The 19,408-nt window shown below is 37.6% G+C and overlaps 1 protein-coding gene across 3 annotated transcripts in view; it reads right to left on the bottom strand.

Annotated features, from left to right (window-relative positions):
• Window positions 1–19,408, bottom strand: part of Eip74EF (Ecdysone-induced protein E74) — a 1,140,187-nt gene that overhangs the window by 797,518 nt on the left and 323,261 nt on the right. For 2 of the 3 annotated variants that reach the window (XM_069821504.1, XM_069821506.1), the window contains exon 1: window positions 642–942. The exons of the other annotated variant lie outside the window; for it this stretch is intronic. The gene's annotated coding sequence lies outside the window, so the exon portion shown is untranslated. Of the gene's footprint in view, window positions 1–641; window positions 943–19,408 lie in introns of those variants that run through there. 3 annotated transcript variants of the gene reach the window in all.

The following is a 19,408-nucleotide window of genomic DNA, read 5'->3' as shown; positions in this document are numbered from 1 at the left end:
CCACTCTGCACCCTTCAAAACAGATTTAAATGAGTCAGACTCGTACTAAAACCACTGCCACATGTCAGAGTTGCGAAGTAAATAATGGTCGAACACGCCTCTTAATGTTTCGTTGAGTGTAGCTTCACTCGTGTTTTTATAGCATTCAATAATTCATTTCGATTTTCGTAAGCCTGTTCACGGCACAGAAACTAAAACGATCTGCTACTTATTCTTCCACATGTACTGCTAGTTGTACCACGACTTCTATTGTTTTCGTCCAGAGGAAACCCTTTGCTGCATGTTTTAAATACTAATACTCAACACGGGTTATGTGCAGTATGTCATTTTTCCGAAGCACCTTATAAGGAGACACTGCCAAACACTAAAAGCCGCTATTCACTTAGTATGAATGGTTAATAGGGATAATGCGCTAATAGCACCAAAACAAATGAACAATTGAATACAGAAGCAAGAACGCATCGCGTTTTCTAGTTACTAGTCACATGGAACGTCACGTGGAATGCTAATCGTCTTAAAATTCTAGCAGTTTTAACCGAAAAAAATGGAAAGAAAATGCCTATCACAGACACAAAGAAGATTAGTGGGCGTACAAATGCTATGTTCGGCACTTCTTATACCTTTAACTTCGTTCTACTTACCATTTGGAGGCATTCAGAATGGTAATCCAAATAAAATCCAAAAACAGGAGAGAAGGAGCAGTTGATGTGAAAGCACTATCACCACCAAATCCACAATATCCAAATTAAAAATTCTCAGCAAAAAAAATTTGCAAATATAAAATATTCTCCAAAAAATTCACTGAACCACTGAAAAAAGAAAACACTGCACTGGTTCACATGTGTACCACAGGCACCCCACACAACACACACGGACACCAACACTTGTCACTCACAACAATGGCGCCACTTCCTTCCTGCCTGCCTAGCGCAGTACGATGCTCAAGTGTCAGTAACGAAATGGAAGGTTCACTTTCGCGTGCAACAACGCAAGGCTGACAGTGAACTGGAGGAGGGGGGGGAGAAGGCCACCTAACCTCCCCTCCCTTGGCCCCATTCTCTCCTTCAAGTGCAAGTCCCTCGCAGTCTTTCTCTCTCTCTATACTTCCAGTACAGCATACAATCATAATTACCACGTAATGCGTCTGTGCGTACGTAACATGTAGGAGAAATGCTTATTATATTAATAAAAATAGAGATCTCCATCCAAACAAGCGCGCGTGGCTATGGTAACAAGGAAATCTGTCGTGTGACAAGAGATCAGACACGCTGTGCCATCCTGCATTGTTAACTGCAAGCCAAAATTAATGTTCTACATGGTTGACTGCAAGTCTGCATACATTAAGGTATTAAATAAAATATGCAGTATTTCTCCAGAAAAGCTACATCAAAGAAGGCACACTTTTCTGTGTCTGTGAGACGTGCAGTAATATAGTGATAAACTGATAAACACGTGGGTTCAGTTTACAGCCACAAATAAAAAAAAGTTGTTTGATACTTATTTGTATATTCTAATGCATTGCTGAATCCCCTCCCCTCTTACTTACTTACGGCTTTTAGAGAACCCGGAGGTTCATTGCCGCCCTCACATAAATCCGCCATCGGTCCCTATCCTGAGCAAGATTAATCCAATACCTTATTTACTTTTCTTCCTATGACCATGGTCTTCGTCTTGGCATTTATCTTCATTCCATACTGTTTGCAACTGTCATTTATCTCCAGTAGCATATCCCTTAGTAACATCTCCTCTTCTGCTCACAACGCCGTATCATCAGCAAATATTATACAATTTATTCTTCTTCCTCCTATTACCATTCTTCCCATGTGTCCACATCTGTGGAGTAACGGTCAGCGCGTCTGGCCGCGAAACCAGGTGGCCCGGGTTCGAATCTCGGTCGGGTTGAGGTTTTTCCGGGGTTTTCCCTCAACCCAATACGAGCAAATGCTGGGTAACTTTCGGTGGATCCCGGACTCATTTCACCGGCATTATCACCTTCATTTCATTCAGACCTAAATAACCTAGATGTTTATACAGCGTCGTAAAATAACCCAATAAAATAAATAAAAATTCTTCCCATGTTCTGAAAACAGTTCTTCACTAAATCCTCCAAGCAGATGTTGAACAGGATAGATGATAAAGGGCATTCTTGTCGTACTCCTCTTCCTATTTCACTTCCTTGTCATTTCTTCTCCTATTCTTTGACTCGTTTCATATAAAGGTTACTGAAGAGCCTCCTCTCTTTCCAATCCATGTCAATTTTCTATAGGACCCCTATCAGTTTATTCCATTCCACTCTGTCAAATGCCTTTTCTAGGTCCACAAATTGTAGATATCTTTCGCCGATTTTTCGTAGCAGTCCAATTGCATCTCTCGTACCTTTTCCCTTCCTGAAGCCAAACTGCTGTTCTTCCATATTAGAATATAAATGTCGATTCAGTGTTCTATATATCTTACACAATGGCCGTCAAAGCTTATCATAAACAGAATTTTGTTTGAATTACATAATAGTAGAACCCGATCGCAAACTCGTGGCACCAACATGTGCGAACTTCTTTCTGAGGCTTCGGAGTGGGGGGTTCTGTGTGTGCGGACGACTGCTTACTCACAGAGCGTACTGTTCAAACACACCCCCAGCCTCTTGGGCGAGTCCATGTAAGTGGATGCCAATTCGTCCTTCGCGCAGGTGCCACCAGTTTGCAATCGGGCTCTACATATTAATGGGTACATGATGAACGTTTTCGGCTACATAGAGCCATCTTCAGATCTGATAACCTTCATGAGCTTTATGAATACATTGATGAAATATAATAGTAAAGAGACCTGGGTGCAAGTATGTGATTTGTCCAATGAGGCAGTTTCATTATTGGGACTTCTGAAAGAGTGTATTTCTTTATATGTATTGATTTTGTGTTATTTGTATTTTTAATTATCTTCTTTTGTTGTGGGTATAATCACTTAGTATATAAAAGAACATTCCAATTTTGCAGTTTAAAGTGAAGGCTTTAATCTAAAAAAATTGTAAGATATAGGATATCTACAAAATTTTCTTATATACTGTTTTTGTTCTGCTTTTTGAATAACTTTGTCCGGTTTTTCACTCATGAGTATCTGGTGGGCCTAATGAAAACAAAATAAAAGAATAATTGTTATTGTTGTTCATCATCACCATATGCTTCGTGCATTAGGCTTACTACCTGTTCCAATTACGGGATTAGTCGAGAAGTATTGGTCACTCCATCGTTCGAAGGAGCGTTATTCATCGGTTCAATATTCGCTATGGAAATCTTGTTAATGTCATGCTTTGTATGTGTTCAAATCCTTTCTGTCAATACTTTTGAATTAATTAATTTATCCTTTACATTCCTTATTATATCTTCGTATCGTTTATGGTCCATCTGTCTGTAACCAGATGCCGATCTCAAAAATCGCATCTCCACCGCCTCAAGTCTAACTTCAACATAGTTTCTTTCTGCCATTTCGTATTAATGTGCGTTTTATCGTTCCGCAGAAATGTTACACTTTACTTATTATTTTATTTACAACTAATTCTGTTCCATGTCCCACGCTTCAGCCTAAATAATTAATATTATCAACGACGCTGTATCAACTACTAGGTTATTTAGCGTTGATGGGATTGATGATAGTGAGATGATGTTTGGCGAGATAAGGCCGAGGATTCGCAACAGATTATCTGACATTCGCCTTAAAGTTGGGAAAACCTCGGGAAAAACCCAACCAGGTAATCAGCCCAAGCGTGGATCGAATCCGCATCCGAGCGCAACTCCGTATCGGTAGGCAAGCGACTGAGCTAACTTGTTTTATCGTTTCTATTCAATCAATATTTTATTCGTTACAGATGTTTTAACATAGAATGCCATAACTTTTGTTTCTGATGTGGAGATCATGTTATATTTGTATATATTTATATTTTTCATTTCATTCAGACATGTTTAATTCTATCCTGTGTGTATTTATTTATTATTTTTATGGTTTATTTAACAACTCTCGCAACTGCAGAGGTTATATCAGCGTCGCCGGTGTGCCGGAATTTTGTCCCGCAGGAGTTTTTTTACATGCCAATAAATCTACTGACTTGGGCCGGGATCGAACCCGCAACCTCGAGCACAGAAGGCCAGAGCTATACCGACTATACTACCTAGGCCGACTCCTGTGTGTGTATGTTTGCATATATAATATTCCTCATAACCGTAAGTGTTGTATGGTTATAATTTATTTCTGAATTTGTAGGCATTTCTCAATTTGTAACATTATATAATTTAGTTCACTTATCCCTTACGATATTCATTCAGAATACTTCTGAGCCTTACATTATTGTGTAATTATTATTTAGTATGTTTGCAATGTTTTACTTAACTTGTGCTTGTATAACTAGATCAATCTTTGCACGTTCTTTAAATATTAGCGTGTAATTTATTATTATTTATTAACCTATATTATTAGCTTGCAACAATGTATAAGTTTCTTTCGTTTCTGGCTGATATTATTATTATTATTATTATTATTATTATTATTATTATTATTATTATTATTATTAGGCCTATTATTATTATTTCGAACAATACTTTTTCAAATTATCTTCGTTATATGAGAGGACCATTTGATCGTCTGCAAATAACACGTTGTTCATTATTTCATTACCTATATAAAATTTTTATCTAATTTTTCCTCTCAATTATAAGTCTCGCCAGGGATTTCCTCCGAGAGCTCCGGTTCCCCTGTGGCATCCCAACAAATCTCATCTCATCTCATCTCGTCGTGTGTAGCGTTGACCAGCCTTCTATGGAGCAACGACGGCAACGACTCTGTCGGTAAACTGTCTATAGGTCTCGCAAGCAGGGAACACAGACGGAAGGAATGCGAATGAAACAATGCGATAAGGAAGAGAGGGCGACAGGAAAGATCACGAGATAGCTTGAATTCAAAAGTACAGTCGGAAGAGAAATAACATCGATAGAATCAGTCTTGCGTTGTGATAGTTATATTATGACTTTTATTTGTTCCATTGCATGTGAATACATGTCTTGTATCGCACGGTATTATTAATTCGTTCGTAAACATATGTTGCGCGTTTAATTAGCTTCGAATTTTTATCTTGCTTCGTTGTTTATTTCCACAGCGATGTCCTCATTTGTTCATCTTCTTGGAACAGGCAGTACTTCCATCGGCCCGCACCCCTCGCCCCGTCGGCGTGCCTACATACACACGTCAAAACAGGCAGCAACGCCACCATTGCTTTTCGGCAATCGTTTTTTGCGCGAGCTATACATATCTGACTTCATATGGGTGGATGATGAACAGTCAAGTACCCGCCATTATAAAAAAAAAGTTTCATCTATGTATAAATTAAAAACAGTAGGTGACAATCAGCACCCTTATCGAATTGTTGTTGATAATACAGCATTATAAATAACAGCGGCCTGGTTGCTGTGTCGGCACGAAGCTCAATACGTAATAAATACGCATCCATAAATAGTTGCTAACCACTAGGATCGCTAATATCGCCTCATTACAGACAACGCGAAATAGTACCGGCAGTCTATTGTTCCTAGCACCCTCACAACTCAAGCTTCGTGACTGTATATACTAGAGTACTAGACTGTGGTGAAAGGTCCCGAGTCCAATCAAGGATAGTAGTAGAGATTTTTCTCGTCGCCAAACTCCGTAAACGACCTGGGACCACTCAGTTTCCCATCAAATTGCGTAGCGGGTCTTTTTCGGAGGTAAAAAGGCAATTGGAGCGTGGTGCTGACCACGCCACATTGTTCTAGTGCCGAGGTCATGAAAACATGGAGTTCTACCTCCATGCCTACATGGCCTCTAAAGGAGATACCTTTTATTACGAATAATAATAATATGCGTGCCTACGACTGCAAGTACACATCACTTATCACTCGTCACACGTGTACGAGAATAACTTGCTAAATCATTCTCCGTAGCTATTGTTTGGTAATCGAGAAGTATTACATGTCGCGTGTGAACGTGCGAGTGGCGGATCGCACACGACAAACTACCCCGATGCGTGTTAACAGATGCTCCAGTGTAATATTGATAACGTCTACAATTCTTTAGTTATTTCTTAAAATAAGTCACGACGACGTCCTTTCAAATTTCTTTCCGTTTGTTTCAGTACCTACAGCAAGCTTGTTGTCTTCTCAACTACGCCGCAGGACCAGCAGCAGATCAGTACGCTTTATCTTCTAACCAAACAGGTCTAGAGATGGATCTCGGCCAGATCCTGTTACATTATTTTATGGCGGACAAAGTCTTAGAACTTGTATTTCTCCTAACAGTATAGATATTGTCTCATAAGTAATGTCGATTTTGGAGCAACATTTTAGTTGGAGTGTGTTATGGCATGCAATTAATCTAATCTTCGCAGTAAAGGTCATTAGATTTGTGGTTCTGAGCCGGGCCCGTAGCAGCGGTGACCAAAGCGGGTGTCGTGATTACATCGTGTAATCACAGACATTCAAACGGGTACGAGGAGTTTCCTGTTCATTACTGTGCGTTTCATTCACGTACTGAAGGCAAGCAGTGGCGGTATCATGTCGCTCTACAAACTTTGTCTCTACAAGCAGTAAGAGGTGGTTTCGTAAAGAATGAGAAGGAGAACTTTCTTGTTGTTCTGTCGTACAAAATGTAATATGTTTACTTTGCTCAACGGTTCAATTAGGAGTATATAGAAACATTAATTGCCACGCTGAATAATTTATTATTATTATTATTATTATTATTATTATTATTATTATTATTATTATCGACCACTAAGTATGTGTTTCTATAATTCTTCTGTACGTGCATGAATATTGATATTTTTAGATCTTCTCCCTAGAAGGATAAAATTATTAGGTTTTATCCCAATTTTAATCTTCTTGATCTTTAGATGAGGGTAACTATTTATTATTTATTAATTTAATAATAATATTGTAGAAAAACTGATTCAATATTATGTACCAACGAATTTTTAAACGCCAGGAATTGACATGTCTTAAATCATAGCCAGGAAGAGAAGGATGAGATAAATAAATGTAAGTCAGCTACCTAATGGAGTTTGAAATATGTCGTGCTCTAAAGCTTTTAATAGAACAGAATTTCTCAAAAGAGTAATGATTAAAATAGCTTAAATAACTTATCCATCAGACGTTTTTAATTTTGAAAAACTACGAATTTCTCCACCAAGTATGGAGAGAAGAATTTAGAAAATTCCTGATTATATTCAAGAGGAAGGTTAATAGAAGAAGCAAGAAAAATCGTGTATTATTCACTGGCTCTTGATGACAGCAGTGACATTACTGATACAGCAAAGCTTGAGATTTTTATCCGCGGGATTGATCAAGATGTTAGTACAGGAACCACCACTGGTTGTAGTTTTCATGCCAAGTACCTTCTCTTCGTCTCCTTACTTCATAGGCTGTCTGTCGCATGTAATCACTGCAGCTCGAGTTTTGATCATCGCTGCCATAGCCAGAATTTCTGTTCGCGGGGGGGGGGGGATTCGAAATTTGGTGTGTAATTTTTTTTAAAGGGAGTAGTTTCCATTAAGTACCGCCTGCATTCCTTTTATTCTGTTTCATATATAAGTTTACAATGAGCATAATGAAGGAAAAAATGTTAATGATGTCAATAGCATTGAAAAAATATAGCCTACATTAAAAAATGCAACAGGAGATCGGTATAAAACAAGTTAAGTGTAGTATAATGTAAGTAAACTAGTTATATGTAGACCTATGCTTCAATTCTGTTATTAGTGGAAATTAAATTTGAATACTCTGAAAGAGGTTTTTCCTTGTTTAGGGTGAAAATCATTAGGTAAAATATTTAAAATATCTAATTAATAACCTGAATGTTAGTGATTACGATTAGTATGAGATAAACTGACCCTATTTCATAGGAAATGCACACTAGTGGACGACATCACACAATGTAATTGCAAGCATACATAGAGCTGCACATTTCCTACCTCAAGTAGATGCACAGGAATCCTCGCAACTTACCTGAAACAGAGAGAGCAATATAGATTAAGTTTATTGAAAGTGTGGACTGAAATGAGCATACTGTGTGTGTGTGTGTATTTGTATGTGTAGGCCTATAGGCCTATATATGTAAGAGGGTCTTACTGAAAGTCATGAGCAACCTAATGTTTAAATCTTAATTTTTATTTTTTAGACAAACCAGTTAGGTACATCGTCTTAACCTACAGACTTTTCTATCACTTTTCAACATAGTCTCTATTTCTTTGCACACATTTTCCCAGCCGTTCTGTAAGTTTGAAAATTTCCTGGCTGTAGAAGTCCGTTTCATCTTTCCGAAGACACTGACGCACTGCTTTCCGGATGTCCTCCAGCGTCTCGTAGCGTTGGCCTCGCAGCTGCTTCTTTACAGAACCGAAAAGATAGTAGTCGGAGGTTGCCAAGTCGGGACTGTAGGGACATTCTGATTTTCTCCACGGTGACACTATCAGTGTGAGGCCACGCGTTATCGTGTTGCAGGATGATATTCTTTCCAGTGCGTTTCTCGCGCAATGCACGACAGAGCTTCAAAACTGTCTGAATATAGCGGACAGCATTTATGGTCCGTCCAGGTTCAAGAAATTCAACCAAAATGCATCCCAGAACTCATCAACGTTTTCCTTGTTGCGTTCCGTGGAGGCAGTTCGAGGGCGACCGCTATGAGGCTCATCTTGGATGCTCGTGTTCCCATCTTCGAAATGTTTCACCCATCTCCTAACACTGCAGGCGCCCATGCACACAACTCCATATGCACGCTGAAGACTGAGGCGACTTTCACCAGCAGATTTTTCTTCTTTAACAAGGAATTTAATGACAGCACGCTGTCGAAACGAACCATCGTTGTCGACCATTTTGCAAACATTGTCTGTGGTCACATGATAGAAGTTAATGACGTCACAATATGTCAATACATAGTGTAGATTATGATCATATAATCGTTTTTGTAATTGTTGTTACATTGTTGAAATTGATATTATAGCAATGTAGCTCGTGACTTTCAGTAAGATCCTCTGTGTGTGTGCGTGTGTGTAATTTTAGTAGATTATTTTACGACGCTGTATCAACATCTTAGGTTATTTAGCGTCTGAATGTGATGAAAGTGATAATGCCGGTGAAATGAGTCCGAGTCCAGCACCGAAAGGTACCCAGCATTTGCTCATATTGGGTTGAGCGAAAACCCCTAGACTCATTTCACTGGCATTATCACCTTCATCTCATTCAGACGCTAAATAACCTAAGATGTTGACAAAGCGTCGTAAAATAACCTACTAAAAATACTCTAAAGTTGTTGTCATGCTATTTCCTCTGTTGGACAATTTCATACAAATCTGAACAATAAATAATATATTTCTGTCCATTAGCCATGTGCATGTTTCATTTCAAGCAGGCCTGTAAGTTATATCTTATTTAATTACACTTACTTGAATATAGTGTTGAATTTGAATCACAACGCAACACAACTGAATTATGTATTGATCTTAATATTAATTAATAATATTACGTTCAAATTTCACAAGTCTAGTTACTTCCATTTCATCAGATTCCTTCTATTGCAAACAAAAATTATTGCTAACACAACAGAAAATAACTACCAGTTGTCCTATTTATCACTACTCGAAATTCGAAACAAAGTTGGTAAAAGAAAATTCAATCTGGCATCTAGAAAATCACCATAATCTACTAGCATAATATGTAGTAATAGGAGAAAATGGTTAGGTTTCATCCTTAGGGTATTAAGTAAGCTGATCTGGACTATAGTATACATAAGTATATACATACATACAATACAATACAATACAATACAATACAAACATACATACATACATAGTCCACACCTGTGGAGTAACGGTCAGCGCGTCTGGCCGTGAAACCAGGTGGCCTGGGTTCGAATCCCGGTCGGGGCAAGTTACCTGGTTGAGGTTTTTTCCAGAATTTTCCCTCAACTCAATATGAGCAAATGGTGGGTAACTTTCGTCATTCAGACGCTAAATAACCTTAGATGTTGATACAGCGTCGTAAAATAACCAAATATAATAAAATAACATACATACATACATACATAGATACATACATACATACAGCATGTAAGTAAAAAACCGTAAGAAGTGGGTCCAGTCATCATGGTTACTTAGCAGTGAGCCACTCTAAGAAATTTGCGAACTAGTGAACTCCATGGTCGAGTGAATAGCCATATAAATATTACTACGGAATTAGAACAAGCTAGTGGCCTAATCCGTACCGTTTGTGGTGAAGATAAATATGCAGCAAATATCAGACTGAAATACAAGAATGAGATGCAGTTTGTGATTTGTTTATAAAATGAAAAAAAAAAAAAAAAAAAGTGGAGAAGAAACCAGGAAGAAGTAAACTAACAGATACAACTAGCAGAGAAGGACGAAAGTTAGAAAGAAAAGAAGAGAAACAAAGGCAAAGAGGAAGAAAGAAATGAGAGGAACACATGGGGCAAGAAAGGAAAATAATTGGAGTGCAAGAAATTAAAGAAAACAAGGGAGAATGAAGAAGAAAAGGAAGAAAGATAGAAATGGTTAAAGAAAGCAAGAAGAGAAAAAGTGAAGAGGAAAGAGCACAGCAAATATGAAAGAAGAAAATAATGGAAGAAAAAATGTACAGGAAATTTAACGAAAATTCAATGATTGCGTGAAACGTCTATAACAGAATGTAAATAATAAAATACAATATACGAGTATGTACTTCCTTTAACACTGTAATACATTCCATTTGATATTTATGTACACAGGGTGTAGGGGTATAAGTGTCATTATTTTAACTGATGATTGTTCATATCATAAGGAAGAAAAAATGTCCTTACATTTAACTAATTATTAAAGTTTACAATATTAGACGTTTTGCAACGTTGCTGGATAGGGAGGAGTGGGTTTGTAAGCACACAGTACAGCTCAAGAAGGTACAGACATACCGGTACAGATGCTCTGTTCTAATGCAGGAGCGGACCATGATAATACTGTTGTTTACATAAAACGAGCAGCAAATACAAACTTTCAATCTCATTAATAGAAAAATGTGGTAAGTTCACATTTTATGTAACAATATTGCTCTATTTCTTATTGTACGTCTAAAATTAAACAATAATGGTTTTCTACACAAAATCACACGAACTTTTTTCTAATGTAGAATTTTAATCTCTCCCGCTTCCGTAAAGCAGTACCATTTTTAAGCAAATTTTTGGTTGTGTGATTTTCGAAACGGGGTAAGAGACTAGTTTCAAAAAATCGTTCAGAAACTGCTACAAAAGTTCGCCGATTAGATAACCTTTCTTGAGGAAAACGTTGACGGTACACCTTCTTGTCTTACTTGAATTACGACTTTCTCCATAAATTAATAACATATGATATTTCTAAACTGAAAATGACATTGTAAGTTCTTTATTGAACACTCTGTACAGAACTGTCATCCGCTCGGCATTATACCTATGGACAGGGAGCTTGAACTCAGCTGACATGTACGTACGTTTGTGCAGAGTACTGCCTGCTGAATACGTTGCCACGTCTCTCACTCCAGAATATTAACAAATTTAAGCATGTAATTTTATTTAATTTCACGAAAGCGTAATAGAACACATAAATATTTATTTAAACTAATATTAACTCTTTGCTAGATATACCTACTGATGTAATTGTTTTTGTAATTTACTAGCGATATAAGCAGTATAACACGAATAAAATAAGAGAAGAAAATGTTTTTTTTTCTGGGAAAACTATCAAGTTTTGACCCTATGTTGTATGGACATTTATTGATCCTGTAAATCGTCCCCGACGACTGTGAAAAGGGCGGCACTTATACCCCTTATACCTACACTCTGTATACATAAACCTAACCAATACTGTATTAAATACATCCAATGCAGGGCGTACCTATTCAGACCGGCCAGCCTCAGGCAGTCACGTTCCGTCTGTAAGCTGACGTATGATCACCCGCCGCGCCGCTCGCTCTCCAACAGATTCTGTTAGGTAGTGGTTGGAATGGGCCAGTTAGCATAGGAATGTTCTGTACATTTTCATGACTATTGTGTGGAAAACCTCAATGGCAATGAATGAATGAGGAAATGGGAGGAAAAGCATTTAAATGGTACACGAAAACGCGTCCTTGTAAGGGAGATTGGGGCTGAGAGGAAATGTCTATGTGGGCTCCAAGCCTTTTGGCCACTTGTCTCACTCCGATTTTCGTCTTTCCGTATAAAGTATTTTGAAGGAGAAAGCAGAAAATGAACCTGACTTAATAGCTATTAGTACTCTCTCTCTTATCTCGAATATAGACATTCTACACCGAAGTTGAATGGAGGGGGTAATCAAAGAAGAGAAACTGGGGAAAAAGAACGAAAATAAAATAGAAAGAAAGAAAAAAGAGAGATAGAAGAGGAGGTAAACAAGCAAGGAAATTAAGTAGAAAGATAGAGAAGAAAATAAAGGAGTGATAAAAGGCAAAAATGAAAGAAGTTAGGAAAGTAGAAGAAAAGAAAGGGGAGGGGCAGAAAAACAAGGAAAGTGCTAAAATAAATGAGTGAGAGAAGGAAAAAAGAAAAAGGTACACAGGTATATAGGGAGGAAGGGAAGAAAGAAAGTGTGGAAGGAAGGGAAAATACAGGAAGGATAGAAATGAAAAAGAATTAAAAGAAATGGTGAAGACTAGGGCTAAGAATTGTATGCTGTTATATTGCGCTTCATACGCCTGTGACTTTAGGTACTAGTACTTAATTGCGTTGGGGTGGGGGATTTCAGTGTGTTTCGTTCAGCAGTGAACTTTAGTTGATTGGTTACATTACAACCGAATACTGCTATTCGTAACAGGCAACATTCAACGTTCTGTAATTGAAAATAATAGCAAGATGCCGAGGACGAAATTTGTGATTTAATTTCAAATGAGGAAATTTGTAATAATGATGCTTGTATAAAATATTTCAAATATTCCCCCATTGTTTCTGCAGGAGTGGAACGAGGTTTCTGTAGATATAAGGCTGTGTTTTCTATAACAGACAATCATTCTCCTTTGAAAATTTGAAAATGTGGTTTGTTATTCACTGCAACAATATATGAAATAAAAATTATGTAAAACAAAAACGTAATACACTCTCCTATTAACATAATGAAATAATAAGGCTGATATTGTCAATGTCATATTAGGTGTATTTTCTACAGACATAAAATAGCATGTAGTCAATGATATTGTGACGAACCGAATAGTTGGAACATGAAATAGGAAAAAATGTAGCAAACAAGATGAAAAAAAATACTGGATAAATATGATATATATTTAGCTTTATGTAAAATTTGTGACAATTTCAAATGAGGACATTTATAATAATGATACAGATTTTGAGATAGATAATGCCTGTGTAAAATATTTCAAATATGTACTCATTGTTTCAGCAGAAGTGGAAGATGTAAGGCTGTGTTTCTAGCAAAAGACAATCATTCTCCTTGAAAATTTGAAAATGTGGTTCGTTATTCACTACAACATCAAAAATGAAAAATCATGTAAAACAAAAACGTAATACACCATCATATTAACACCATAATAAGGCTGATACTTGTCAATGTTATATTAGGTGTATTTTCTACAGACAGAAAATAAAATGACTTTAAAATAGTGCAATTTTTCTTTAACAAAGAAAATGATGTCTTTAAATTGTTCTTTAGCAGATAGTTGTGTTTCGAAGTCAAAGGAGTGGCTTTCAACCACCCAAATGCTGAGCACTAACTTACCGTGATGATAAGCATGAGATCAAACGAACGAAAGACCAGTGGCGTAGCGTCAATGTAAGCTAAAAAGCTCAGCTTCCCCAGTTAATAATAATTTCATAATAAACCTGCAGTCTATGGACAAATTATTTATTAATTTTAATATAATTTATAATTACGCGTGATGCGGCAGCTCAGGATGATTTGTGATGCAGCAGTAAACTAGAAGCCTGCACACACCAGCTTCCAAGCAGACTGGTTTCTCACACTCATTCATCTGTGTAACCCACCCCGCAGATTTTCCATCCCTTTCTAACTAAACTATCCTGGTCGCAAGGCTATCAAGAAGCTAGCTTTAACGTTGAAAATAAGTAGTTTCCGAGTTATTCCTTTTCATCAGTTGTGTTCAGTTGAAGTGTTAGTGTGCATTGTGGCTGATATAATAAATAATGAGTGAAATAGTTCCTGACACCAATTTACTTGAATTTTTTAGGACAATTCTATTATCAAGACTGACTTACGAATAAAAGTGTGATCTAAAAAACAAATGACCGACTCCCTAGCTATCAATGAAGGATACAACCAAAAGACAGATGCATACATAAGTAATGATACTAATACTGTATCTATTGACCGTTAATATTGTGATTCCTCTTAACTATGACAGGGAGTGAGCTAATGTTATATGTATACGTGTCTATTTGTTAGAGATATGTGTAAACTGTGAAATCATATTTTACTACGTACCATTGGTGTTACTTAAGAGGTTCCAACCAATCTTCGACTGCTGACTTGACATTGACATTGACTACTATTTATTTTAAGACTATATTTTTGTAATACGTTTTCTCATATTGCATGAAAGACAACTTGAATTAGCTTCCCCTGCTCACAATTTCATGCTACGCCACTGCGAAAGACACTGCGTTAACTCACCCCAACTCTGAGACGTACTCAAAGTCAGAGGCGTACGAAGCTCACTGGTAGTATATCGGCATATATTTCTCAGGCCTAGTGATGACAAACAAATTGAACGAAATGATGGGAGGTTAGAAGAAAAGAATGACATGATGTGCCGGGGAGGGTTCGCAAGTAAACCAATATGATTGCGAGCAACCAGAGTCCAAGACCGATCACGGAAAATCGGGACGGACGCTGTGATCTTGACCCACTTACGGTTCGCATTGCCAAACTAGTACGGGCGGGCGGGCCGAGTGGCCAGCCAAGGGCACGTGCGGAAGTGAGCGAGTGAATCTGCGATCCGGGTCATTGTGAGCGGCTGCATTAAACCCTTTCCTTGCCGAGACACCGTCTAATATCTCCTGCATACCTTGTGCATGGCACTGTCAAGGGCAGCAAAGATCTCTCGGATAACACGTAAGCCACTTTTATCCCCGGCGTATCATACCAATAAGCGTCAGACAGAAGAAAAGCCACTCTAGTTCTAACTTGTTTTCAATTAATAAAATTCAATTTACATTATCCTTAACATCTAAAGTACAGAGACATCATTTTATTTTTACTTCAATTTTTATTGTACCTGAGTTTTTGAATGTACTTCACTCCCACCCTCTCTACTAGTAAACTTACAACCGTCCTCCACACAGAACCAAGACCGCGTATGCAGTACGGAGTTAGTGAGTATAGTACGTTCCAGAAATATGTTCGCGTTTTCCAGTGACGAAAGAGCTTTCAATATTGAATCATATTTTCGCACAGGTACTGTCATCCGTTTGCCTACGTCGCATCCCGGTTTCCCCCCACCTGCTTCTGTTCGCCCCTCTGTAAAGTCTAGTATCTGGGCTGTCTTAGCTCTTTTCTGAAAACATTAGGAATTGAACGTCTACATAATATTATACAACTGTTTAAAATAACTTGAATAAAAGGGCCTCGTTAAGTAATTAACTGTCACGTGATTTCCCCCCTCCTCTTTCTACGATCCTGCGACAAAACCACTTGAACGGACAGTAGATAGCATTTCTGAGTAATTTTATCTTTTCGGATCGGGCAGAAGTGAAGATTAAATTTACAATACGTAAGGTACTCTTTTATAAAGTAGGTATAGTATTATTTCAACATGAGTTACTCGTACGAAGGACGAAACTGGTAATTGGAATTAGGTACAATAGTCTATAGTGCCATAATATGCACAAAAGAACTGAAGCCTGTATCGAAATGAACAGCCACCATTTTCAAAAATGTGTTTAAATATCCGTATTATGATTATTTTTCAATTTAACTTCATTGTCTATATTGTACGCTAATGTGCTGTAACAGTACAATATACACAGCATAATTAATACGTCCGAATGGATAGTTCAATTCGTGAGTAAAAACACTAATTGTTAATACAGTACTGTATTTTGATTAAATAAAAACCTAATGAAAATTATCAAACTCAAAATTGCGATATTTCCTAGTTTACGTAAATGGATGAACTACTTTTCTTCCCTCCTATACCTAGTAAAGTGATTTGTATTTTACGGCAGTATCATCGAACTCCAATCTTGGAAGGGGGAGACGTTTAATCCAAAGATATAACCAGGTTAATATTAAAAATGTTAGTAAAAATAAAATGATGTCCCTGTATAAATTATATAATAACAATAACACGACGAAGTATTTTCTTTTATGTTCATATGAAAAGAATATTCCTACCAAAGACTTGTAATTGACTCTTTTCAAAGCAAGTATTTCTAACCGGTCATAAAAAACCGCATGTTGAATTAGTATCATTTACGACTTCATTGTTAAATTTATTAATTGCACACTATAATGTATATAAATAAAAAATCTGTATACTAACGTATAAACAAAAGAAAAACAATATATCTATAAACAGTAGAGACAGTGAACGAACCTCTTAAAGGAAATATTGCCGATTACAATAGCTTTGTAACTGCTACAAAAACATAATAACCGTTACCAAAAAAATAACTCTTAAAGACATCATCAGGTCTCGGGAGGTTTTCAATAAGAAATGCGCGGTTTTGAATGCATAGTGTGTAAGAGAAAGAAATTAAATTACTGTACGTCATTTATTGGATTCTGAACGTGCCTTTTCGTATTTTCACGCCATGCGCAGAGAGCTCATTATATATGAATTATGATAATATAACAATTAGGATTTAATAAAACGATATAAAAGTTTAATATGATAATGAAATATAATTTTGATTTTAGATTGTTTCAAATAGCCTTTCTTAGAACACTTTCAACTTTCACAAAAAAAAAAAAATCCGCTGCACGACAACCTATGTCAACCAGCCGATTGCTGGCCTCACGTCCACATGTCTCAGCAGAGGTGAACGATCACCCTACCAGCACAGGGGTAACGTGTAATTCGCACGATGACCCCCAGAAGTTATAGCTGGTTTGCAAAGCCAGAATTTGCTACCCAGTGTATCTCCTCACGATGCTGGATGAACACTGATACCATACAGTGGCATGACGCCCTTAGACTACGTAGCTATGGAGCGAAACAAATTTTTACGACCAGCAGTACATATGCTACACGTGCAGTTGGAGAACACCATTGTTCTACCTTTCAGTCAAAAAATTGCTGGAAAATTTTGCCTAGAAGCCTGTCGTAGGCCAAAGGTGTAGCTCAGGCGGTAGCGCGTTTGTCTTTTGTTTCGGGACTGTGCTGTGGCGTGGGATCGGTTCTCGCTTGGGCTGATTACCTGGTTGGGGTTTTCCTCAACTGTAAGGCAAATGTCAGGTAATCACATGACGATTCTTCAGTCTCACCTTGCCAAATACCATCTCGCTGTCACTAATAGTAGTTGATACAGTGTAGTAAAATAAACAACAAGGAAAAAATATACGGGAAATTCCAGTTAATTATTCCGTTGCCTGTGTGTAAATGCTGTACTCACCACCATTCTAGCATACATTATCCCATGGCCCATAAGGTATTAAATTTTCGACGGATCAAAACTGAAAACTAGTATAATTAACTTCACTTTTCAATAATGCAAAAGCAATAGAGAAATATTAAGCAACGGTGAAAAGAGAACGACAGAGAAACTAAAATGTGTATGTTTATTTATTTATTTATTTATTTATTATTTTGCTAATAATTGTAACATAAAATATAAAATATACAGAGAAACTTTAGCTCGCCCCTGAAAGAGTAGAACTCGTGCTCAGGGGCGGATTTCTGAATTGAAATTAATAATTATGCAATACAATTATAATTAATAATTATACAATACAATTTGCAATTATAGTATATAAATTTAAATTTACAATTTTTCAATTTTTATAAAATCCATACATAACTTTTTAAATTTAATACTAGAACTATTCGAATTGACAAGATTAGGATATTTAAATATAAATTTGTTATATATTCTTGGGCCTAAATTACTACTATGATTAAATACTATGTATGTATGTGTGTGCCTACCCACTTCACTTGCGTGATTCGGGTTCCGAGTACTGCGGATAGATGGCAGGAACGTGATCCATTTTCAAGTTGCACACCACTTCGGCGGGCTACGTTGTGCATGATGTATTGATGTGTATCTGTGAAGAGTTACTGTATGTCGTGTACTAGGGTGAGTGTATGTGTAAGTGTTCGTATAAGTGCAGTGTAGGGAATGGGTGGGGATGATGATGGTGGGGAAGGGAGAAGGGGAAACCCGGTGCCTGCACAAAGCCTACTCCTGTCGAATAACACTAAGAGGGCCGCCAGGCTTAACGTCCCCATCCGACGGACGAATCACTATCAACAGTGACATATGCCTTCTCTTCATATGCATTGCGGAGAGATTAGGGATTTAACCCAGGCATATTGGTGCACATCTCTCCTATTCCGAGATATAAATTTTACACGAAAATTTCTTACTCTGCCGGGAATCGAACCCGGCGGCTAGTCTGGAGGCAGACACGCTACCACAGAGCTAACTCGGCGGACAAAAAACTAAAGTAACTGAAGGAAACCTGCCCCGTAGCTGCTTTATCACAACAAATCTTACAGGTTTAACTCAGAATCCAGCTTTTGACCTCTGAAGAGAAACTGCAAGCTAATATTTCTTTTCCCGTGATCCAATGGAGTTGAGAGACTCTAAATAAAACATTGCGTAACATTGCATACATTACAATATGGTCATCGCTCTTATCCAGAGAGTGTAATATATTAATCATATACGTCAATGTATCTTACAGCGGAAAATGTGCAATATCAGACAAGGGACATCTTTGATACTATGCTCTGTTTTATCCAAAGCTGGTTTGGAGACAATATGGGCTCATCACGTGTAGATGATGATGATGATGATGATGATGATGCTGATGGTGATGATGACATCACTATCTAAAGTAAGCCAATGCCGACCATCGCGATAGCGACCTCTGTTTCCCTTCCCCCTCTCTCCCGCACAGCCTTGCCACAACCTTCGTTTCCCCACTTCGCCCGCAGTACGCCAACACTCCAAACAACGAAACGTTTTGTATACCCCTCAGCAACAACAGTAAAGGTAATTCTTTATTTAACCTCTCTCTCCGGCTACGGAGGCGGAGAGATGGTATTAACACGATAATGGAGCATTGAGCTCTCCCTCCCTCCACAGAAAGGGCCGTTGTTTGATTTCCATTACAGGCTAAATATCCGTTGAAAGATTTTATCGCTTTACTTTCACAGTGTGGTGGATCATA

The sequence above is a fragment of the Periplaneta americana genome, chromosome 3 (genome assembly GCF_040183065.1).
Source record: "Periplaneta americana isolate PAMFEO1 chromosome 3, P.americana_PAMFEO1_priV1, whole genome shotgun sequence".
NCBI classification, from domain to species: Eukaryota; Metazoa; Arthropoda; class Insecta; order Blattodea; family Blattidae; genus Periplaneta; species Periplaneta americana.
The sequence above is the reverse complement of the archived record's forward strand: the minus strand, read 5'-3'. Positions and strand labels throughout refer to the sequence as shown.